The sequence below is a fragment of the Herpailurus yagouaroundi genome, unplaced genomic scaffold, assembly GCF_014898765.1.
Source record: "Herpailurus yagouaroundi ecotype Mexico unplaced genomic scaffold, PumYag 187, whole genome shotgun sequence".
Lineage (NCBI taxonomy): Eukaryota > Metazoa > Chordata > Mammalia > Carnivora > Felidae > Herpailurus > Herpailurus yagouaroundi.
The window spans coordinates 22,443,168-22,452,075 of record NW_024412418.1 but is presented as its reverse complement, the minus strand read 5'-3'; the positions used below and the strand labels follow the sequence as shown (position 1 = coordinate 22,452,075).

Sequence of the window (8,908 nt, the reverse complement as noted above, 5' to 3'; positions counted from 1 at the left end):
TTGGAAGATATTCAAGTATAAAGCCCAGTAATCATTTGAAAACATGAATCTGAATTTTCTGTGAAAGTTATTAGATGGACCTCTAAATTTAGGAGATGTCAACACATGAGTGGCAAGCTATTCAACAGTATAATGTTACTGTGAGAACATATAGAGTGATAGGAAAAAAGAAAAGATAGCTTGAAACATAAAAAATTAAGAATGGCCAAAGGAAGAGGAGCCTGCCAAAAGACTGAGAACAGGTGGTGTGGGAGACAGGACAAAAACTAGAAAAATGTGGTATCCAAAAACTCTTACAGAAGACAGTATTTCCAGAAGAATTGGTTTTTGATGGTAGCATGTACATAATCACTTTTCATTGACATGAAGGACAGACCAGAGTTCTTGCACCTGTCTTAAGAGGAGAGACACGTTTTTATCCTTTCTTACAATTTCAAATTTTGTTTTCTGTATCTACAACAAACAATTTCTTTCACTTCACTAATATTTCAGCAGGTCAGAGAGACATAAATCACCATGTTCACACTTACTAAAAGTCTACAAGGTGGGTGGAGTAGATTCAAGAAAGTTTCTATCACAGAGTTAGTTGAGTAACTATATGTGGAATTATTACCATTTCATTTGAGGCTATGCTGAGTACTCAAATCAATATTTCTCAGCATCAATGTGTAGGACTTCTTTGACTAAAAAACAGTCATTTGCCAGTGTGAAAAAAAGGAGAGCTCAATGACAGACTAGAGGGCATTTCACAAAAGTTAATAGATTATTTAAGTCACATATATTATATAGAATATATATGTATATTATTTTCTATTATGCTATAGATAGAAAAGCATAATTTTTAAATTTTATATCATTTATATATAAATAATTTTTCTTGGTTGAGTCCTGCTAATATAAAAATAATCCCACTATATGATGAAATATATGATGAAAAATATATATGATGTTTTGGGACTTGATGAGTCAGAGGAATAGGGCAGAAATTTCTTAGTGGACTGACATCATTGAAGGATTCCAGCCTTGCATTATCAACCAGATGTTTTTTTAACAAGTTGTCACCTTCTTCCTTTTATTTGTTTAGGAGTAGGACACAAAATTTCAAAGCTCTCATTTGGGTAGACACAAAGTTATAGGAGTATAGGTGGACAAGGCACACAACTTGCCTTTGCTGTGTACAAGCATATCGATGGGTTCTAATCCATCTAAATTAATTAGACTTCTTGATACCAAGAATCAAGATTTGCTAACGAGGTAATGTTAATATCTTAGACCTGAGTGACAAGGGCACTGTTTTGTTGGATCTAAAAGGTTGAACTTGATTACAAAAGTCTTCACAGAGGAATTTCCTTTTAAAGTATTCACTAAACCTCAGGAGAGGTAAAGGGATAAAGCCGTTTAAAACATCTATCCTAAAAAATTTTAAAGATCTCAATCAGAAAACTATTAAAGTATAGCTATATTTTTAGAGATAAATTATCTTAAAACACAAACTTTCTGAGGGCAAAGACCATGTTCATATTGTTCATCACTGTACCCTTAGCTCTTAGCACTTAATATTGCCTGGCACATATGAGACATTCAAAAATATTTCTTGGATAGATGTAGCATAATCTCAGCTTGGTTAAAAAATACTTGGCTGAAAAATACTGAAGCCTACTCTAAGTATGGTTTCTATCATCAAATAGTTTTCTCTACCCATCAATTATGATTGATGTCTAGGCCACATTATGTTGAATTGGAAGCTGCATTCACAGCTTTTGCATAACAGCTATGGTGGAGAATCAAAGATATCTAAAACTTCTATATGGTTCCATATATATAAGGCAGAAATCACCATAATAATGTTGATTCTTTAAAATTATGTAACACTTTTATAGACTTTTTGTTTTCATTTGAGCTTCACAGCAACCCAGGTAGAGAAGAAAGCAGAATACCATCTCCAATTCACACCTCTCTGTGTGATTAATTATTCTTTCAACAGGCACTGATTGTGTTCCAAATACTGACAGTACCCCTTGCCAGATAGATACATAGATTATTAGGAATGAATCCTGCTCTTAAGAAGCTGGCATTCTTTTAAAGGAGATATGATAATGATATAAATAATTATAAGAAAGTAAAATGATCAATATCAAATAAAATACATAACCTCATCGTATAAAGAGGCTGGAGAAGAGTACAGTGAAGTCCTTAAGAGGGAAGGTGGCATGTCAGTGAGATTTTGAGATATGCATTTATCAAATTTTGGAGGTTAATAATTATTCACACCTACTGTATTTTAAGCACTGTACCACATGCTGGGAATAGAAAAAATAATTAAATATATTTCTAATTTTTTGGTGACCTGTTTAGTGTAAAATGAGTATAGACCTTAAAGCAAATCATTACATTGAAGGGGAAAAAGTTGTAACAACAATCCACAATAGAGCCAGTACCCCCTTAGTCCTTGACAAAGAGAGACCCTGCCTCAGCCCTTAGTTTTGTAGAAAGGAGTTACATAAAAATATTCACTGGAGATGGGACTTTGCATAGTTTAGTGGAGGCACTGGGTAGAAAGGTGAGCCAAGTACTTTTGGAGGATTGATGTGGAGGAAAATAACTGATTAAAATGGTTAAAGAAGGCTTACAGAGGAGACAACATTTTTAATGAGATAATTTGATGTTAAAAACATTATTTGCTATTTTTAGCTAATATAATTATTTCAAAAGATATAACTATTTTTACCTCTTCCAAAATGAACTTTTGAACAGTGTTAATAAGGATATAAATTTTGTACTATTTGCAGCATGGCTAGAAAAATATCAGGCTTGAACATAAGCTCTGAATGAGTTAGACTTACTATATAAAACCTAGCCAAATTCCCCAAATTAATTTGTTTTGCAGAGAAGGATTTTATTTCATTCATACATTATTAAAAATAATTTTTTGAGAATAAAGCTAAAAATGATGTAAGGGAAATATGGTGCAATGGGAAAAGAGCTGGAGTTTGGTTCTAACTATAAAAACTATGCAAAAAAAAGTGTTGACACAATACAAAAAAGTTATCCCTCATTTTTTCCCCAGCTTATTTTCTATAAGCCCTCAGGATGTGGATAGTAGTATATTGTTCATTTATGGTTTCTTTTTCCTTTTCCACCACTGTTAACCTTTACTATTCAACTGGGAAGAAACGTCCTTTATATTGTCCAAAATGACTATCACTAAACGTGCCACATTTAAAAATGGTCGTATAAAATTTAACAGGTAGAAACGAGAATTTCCTTTTTAATTTCCTCTTACTGTAAATAGTTCTTATGGAGACTCTTGAATTAATTTTGATGGAATGGATTATTTATGAAAATAAGAAAAAAGGAAACCTATAAAAATACTTCATGTAATATAGATCAAATACTGGTTTCACAGATGGATAGACTTATTTAAATTTTATACTTCCAACAGAAATTTGTTATCATTGAGGCAAAAAAGTCTTCAAGTCACACACAAAAAATACTTTGAGAATGAGATTCTGATAAATCAATCAATTTTACTTAAGTAAAGATGATAGTGAAAATAGTTTTTTTTTTTTTTTTTTTTAAATAATCCCATTGGAAAAAATAATAAATGTTTAAGTCAAATCTTCTCATTGGGGCCTGTTAGTAGAGTGCTTGGAAGCTTTTGGGTCTCCATGGCAGACCTGAATTTTACTTTCTCAAGAATTATAGTTGGAGCCTTAGAATTTGTTTAATAAATCCACATTCTCTGTAACTTTTTATTTAACAATTCAGTTTTATTTGTTTATAGCAAATCTCCATTGTTAACTCATATGAAAGTAGAGACATTTTTGATGTAAATAGCTAAATTTATAAAAAAAAGTAATAGTTAAAGCAACAAACAGGTTTGAATTTCATCTTCATAACTGTATGAATCATTTATAGGAATTGAATTTAAATATAAAGTGGTGTTTGGAATATTTTTATTTCAGTTATGGTGAGGTAGCATTAAGCTACCCTTTTTTCTCTCTAAGAGTAGCTACCAAACTAGATACAATTTAAGGGGGGAAACAAAGCAGCTGTTTGAATATATCAGGAAATTGTAAGCTAGGAATTAAGGAACCAAGATGCTAGAGATAATCAGAAATAATGGAAGCACAACTACATGAGGTGTGTATTTATGCCTAAATTTTCTCATCAGGGAATTTGTTGATTTTAATGGTGAGATATAGAAGCTGAACAGAAAGTAATGATTTGGATATTGTTGTCTTACTGGACAAGTGCAATTAAAATTTGAATTTAGGGCTGCCAAGGAATTCTTCAACTCAAAGGACTGGTCTCAGAGAAATGAGAACTACAGAAAAGTAAGCCATGAATTCTGTGTGTGATTTCCTCTGAGGCATTTGTTGGTTCCTGAGTTGAATATTTGTGGGCCACAATTCTGGAAACACAACATGGGAATGGTTACTAGATGACTAAAAGGCAAGCAGATATTTAAGCAGTTCCAATATGCTAGAGACACAAATGTTAGAGTTGAGAGCCCACCCAGAAAGACATACATAAATATCAGACTTTTTAGTTAAAAACTCAGAAATGGATAGGATTTAAGACTAATGGTAAATTGGAAATAAACTATTTAAGGAGATCCTGCCCATAGTCAATACCAGTCTATTACACCTTTACTACTTAGTCTTTTATACCATTCAGACTCTGTACAATTTTTCATATCAATTTCTAAGGTTTAATAAAACTTGGCAGGAATGCTAGAAAATAGATCCAAATGACTAAACCAAACAAAGAAGGATTATATAGGAAGACCTATAGGGTATAGAAATATTAGAGTTATCATCTAAGGACAGTAAAATAACTGTAATTAATATATACAGGAAAAATATCACTTTTCAGGCTTTTGGCTAAGATCAAGTGTAGTATCTGTTCTTATCAGTTTAATATATCTAGGAAAATAGATGTATAAGGTAAAGAATTTCATTGAAGAATTTTAATATATTACAAATAATCTGGAAATAATGGGACTGAGAAATAGAATGAAGAAATTAAAAATTCAATAAGCAACAAATTAGTGTAAAACAGATGATTAATGAACTTTAAGTTATTTTGGTAAAAATAATTCATCTTGAAAAATGCAGAATAGTAAAGAACATAAAGAAAAACAGAATCCTATAGGACCCAGTGAAAAGTTTTAACATAAATGTATTGCGAGTCTCAGTAAGAGAGTATTAGAAAGTAAGTGGGTCAGAAACAATATTCAAAAAGATAACAATAAAATAATTTTCAAAATTAATGACAGATATGAACACAGAGATTCAAAGAGATTTTGTAACCCTAAGCAGAGTAAATATAGATATTAACCACATCTAGGCATTTCATAGTGAAACAAGTAAAAAACAAAGATAAGAGAAAAAGCAGCCAGAAATAAAAGATACACCATCTTCAAACAATAAGATTCATGAGTAACTATTTACCATAAACTATGGAAGTCAAAAGATAAGGGGATGGCATTTTTATAGTGCCAAACACTTTCTTAGAAAAAGTCAAATTTGTCAAAATGGACACAAAAGAAACAATGTAAACAACTTTATATCCATTAAAAATGTAATCATAATTTACAACCTTTCCACAAAGAAAGCTCCGGGATTAAAGGGCTTCATTTACAAATTTTTCTAAACATTAAAAGGAGAAATAACATTAATTTTATACAAAATCCAGAAGATAGATAATAAAGATGAAATACATACCACAAAAATTTTGAGAACTAAAGAGCCTTAGATTGTACAAAGAAAATACAATAAAGGAAAATTGTAGGCATTATCTCAAAAAAACCTAAATAAAAAAATCTTGGGGCACCTGGGTGGCTCAGTTGGTTAAGCATCCGACTTCAGCTCAGGTCATGATCTCACAGTTTGTGGGCTTGAGCCCCACGTCAGGCTCTGTGCTGACAGCTCAGAACCTGGAGCTTGTCTCGGATTTTGTGTCTCCCTCTCTGTCTGCCCCTCCCCTGGCATGCTCTGTCTCTGTCTCAAAAATAAAAAAACATTAAAAAAAAATTAAAAATCTTGAACACATTACTAGAAAACTTGATCCAGCAATACATAAAAAGGATAATATATCACAACTAATTTGGATTTTCCAGAAACGTAATGTTGGCTAATCATTTGAAAATAAATTATTATGGATCAGTACAGTAAACAAACCAAACCATATGTATATTTCAATAGATACAAAAAGCAATTGATAATAATTTGATAGCCATTCATGCTGAAAACTTTTGGCAAACTAGAAATAGAATGAAATTTTGTTAATCTGTAAAGTTTAACTTAAAATTTAGAGCAAACATGATATTTAATAGTGAGATAGTGAAAGCCCTTCCCCAGAGATAAAAATTAGAATGCCTGCTATTATGGCTTTCATTAGTATTTTAATGGAAATCTTCCTGATCTTCCTTGCTAGAGCAATAAAATAAGAAAAATAAATGAATTTCCTTAGGATTTTGAGAGGCGAGTAAAATTGTTATAATTCATAGATAACATGATTGTGCACCTAGAATGAATATGTGTGTGTGTGTGTGTGTGTGTGTGTGTGTGTGTGTGTATCTGAATTTAGTAGTAAGATAATATACAAAGTTAATATACAGTAATCAATTATATTTTATTTCTAGCAATGACCATTATGGATACCTAGGAGCAGATCAAAAGAGCGATGAGCAAGATCTCTATAGACATGGCCACTTTGAAGCAAAGTTTCAGTACTTTGGCACCCAGTGTCAGTCAGTCATTAAGTATGAGCTGTCCTCTGCCCTTGCCTCATGATAGACTATAGGAGGTATAACCTCGCTCTGTGGTCATTTGCAAAGGCAATTCTCTGGAGAAGAGGGCAGCTGTGATCATTAACAGGCAATATTCACAGCTCTCAGGGGCCGGTGTTTTGGTGCACTTGCCTAGAAGATGGGATCTGGGAGGCCTATCAATAGGGTGCTCCACATTTGAATTTCTGTTATTTGACTCCCACTATAGGCTGAATGTTTGTGTCCCCTGCAAATGCAGGGTTGAAAACCTAATGGCCAAGATGATGGTATTAGAAGGTGGGGCTTTGGGGAAGACAATTAGGTATTGAGGGTGGAGCTCTCATGAATGGGATTGTGCTGTTTAAAAGAGATCCCACAGAGCTAGCTTGCCCCATAAATCATGTCAGGATATACAACAAGAAGTCTGTGACTCAGAAGAGGGCCTTCACCCAGCTTTGCTGGCATGCTGATCTTGGACTTCCTCCTCCAAACTGTGAGAAATAAATTTTCATTTTTTATAAGCTACCCAACTATTCAATCTATGGTATTTTGTTATAGTGGCCTAAATGGACTAAGATACTTCTCTGCTAAAAGGGGAGTACCAATATTCCTCTGATCATAATTTATTATGTATCAATCAATATTTAGTTTTAGAAGATGACAGGAAATCCTGTCTAATATACAAGAAAAAATGAGTTTTATAAAGAAAGATGAGAGTATAGGGTAAAATGTAGAGAAGACAGTATGAGATATAAAAACAAAAGTTTCTGAAAATATGCAAAAATAAAAAATTACTATAATACAGGAATGTAACTTTGAGAATTGCAAAAGCAGGAATAAAATTTTATACAGTCCTTTTAGTTAAGGTGACATCTGATTAGCAAAATATATTCTACTAAATTGAAACTAAAAACTAAGACACAAAACCATGAAAACAGAATCAAAGACAATTTTTCACTAATTATGGATTTGAAGATATGAAATGAAAATCATCACCAGTGACTGAAGCTGAAATACAATTTCATTCCAAAGAAAAACAAAATGTGAGGAAGGATGTGAGAAGATATCCTTGCATTGCATGTCTCTGTATCAGAGATCAGGATCTGTATTAAGAAGAAAACTTAGGGGCGCCTGGGTGGCGCAGTCGGTTAGGCGTCCGACTTCAGCCAGGTCACGATCTCGCGGTCCGTGAGTTCGAGCCCCGCGTCGGGCTCTGGGCTGATGGCTCAGAGCCTGGAGCCTGTTTCCGATTCTGTGTCTCCCTCTCTCTCTGCCCCTCGCCCGTTCATGCTCTGTCTCTCTCTGTCCCAAAAATAAATAAACATTGAAAAAAAAAATTTTTTAAAAAAAAGAAGAAAACTTAGTCATGCTTCCTTAACCTACTCCCATAATCATTCATGCATTTGGACATCCTGCTTCTTGTAATAAATATATCAATGAATGGATGCTAGCACACTTACAAAATTTGAAGTCAGACTAGTAATTGTTTGTGATGGAAAAGTCATGGGAGTAGTACATTCTTGAAATCAGTTTTTATTCAGGCTTTTTGGCAAGAGGAAACTATTACTATAAATTACTAAAGACTAAATTTTAATTTTCTTAATCCCAGTCAGAGCTAGCAGATGATTGCTCCCCTCAATTCTGTAGCCAGATTTGAAAAATTATTGCTAGATACACAAATTTTGCCTAGGGGATATGCACATCTGTGGCCCTCTAGCTTAAATCCTGAGAGGAAACTCTGCTACTTGTAACCAGGAAACAGGAATAGAAACAAAGGGAAAGTCTTGTTTATGGCAAAATGCTAGCAATGACTGATCTCTTTTCATTCAAGGCTGTGTAAACAGAAACACCCAAAAACATGACCATGAAAAGATTCTGTACTCAAGTCAAAGAAAACAAGAATAGAGTACTGAAGAAACAAAAGAACATACTTTTTAAAAATTGTAAATTTAAGAAACAAATAAATTTAAGAAACAAATTTGCTTTGTCCTCATAATATAAATCAAAGAATTAGGGACTTAGTAAAATTAAAACTTTGATAAAACAACAGTCTAAGATAAACAAAATTATATGATTGAGAGGGGGATAGAAATGAAAAGACATCCAGTTTAGAGAATCATTGAGAGAAATTTT

General features: G+C 32.9%; 1 pseudogene; it reads left to right on the top strand.

The window, feature by feature from the left end:
• Positions 1-4,866: 4,866 nt before the first annotated feature.
• Positions 4,867-4,975, top strand: LOC121043970 (uncharacterized; annotated as a pseudogene).
• Positions 4,976-8,908: the final 3,933 nt, after the last annotated feature.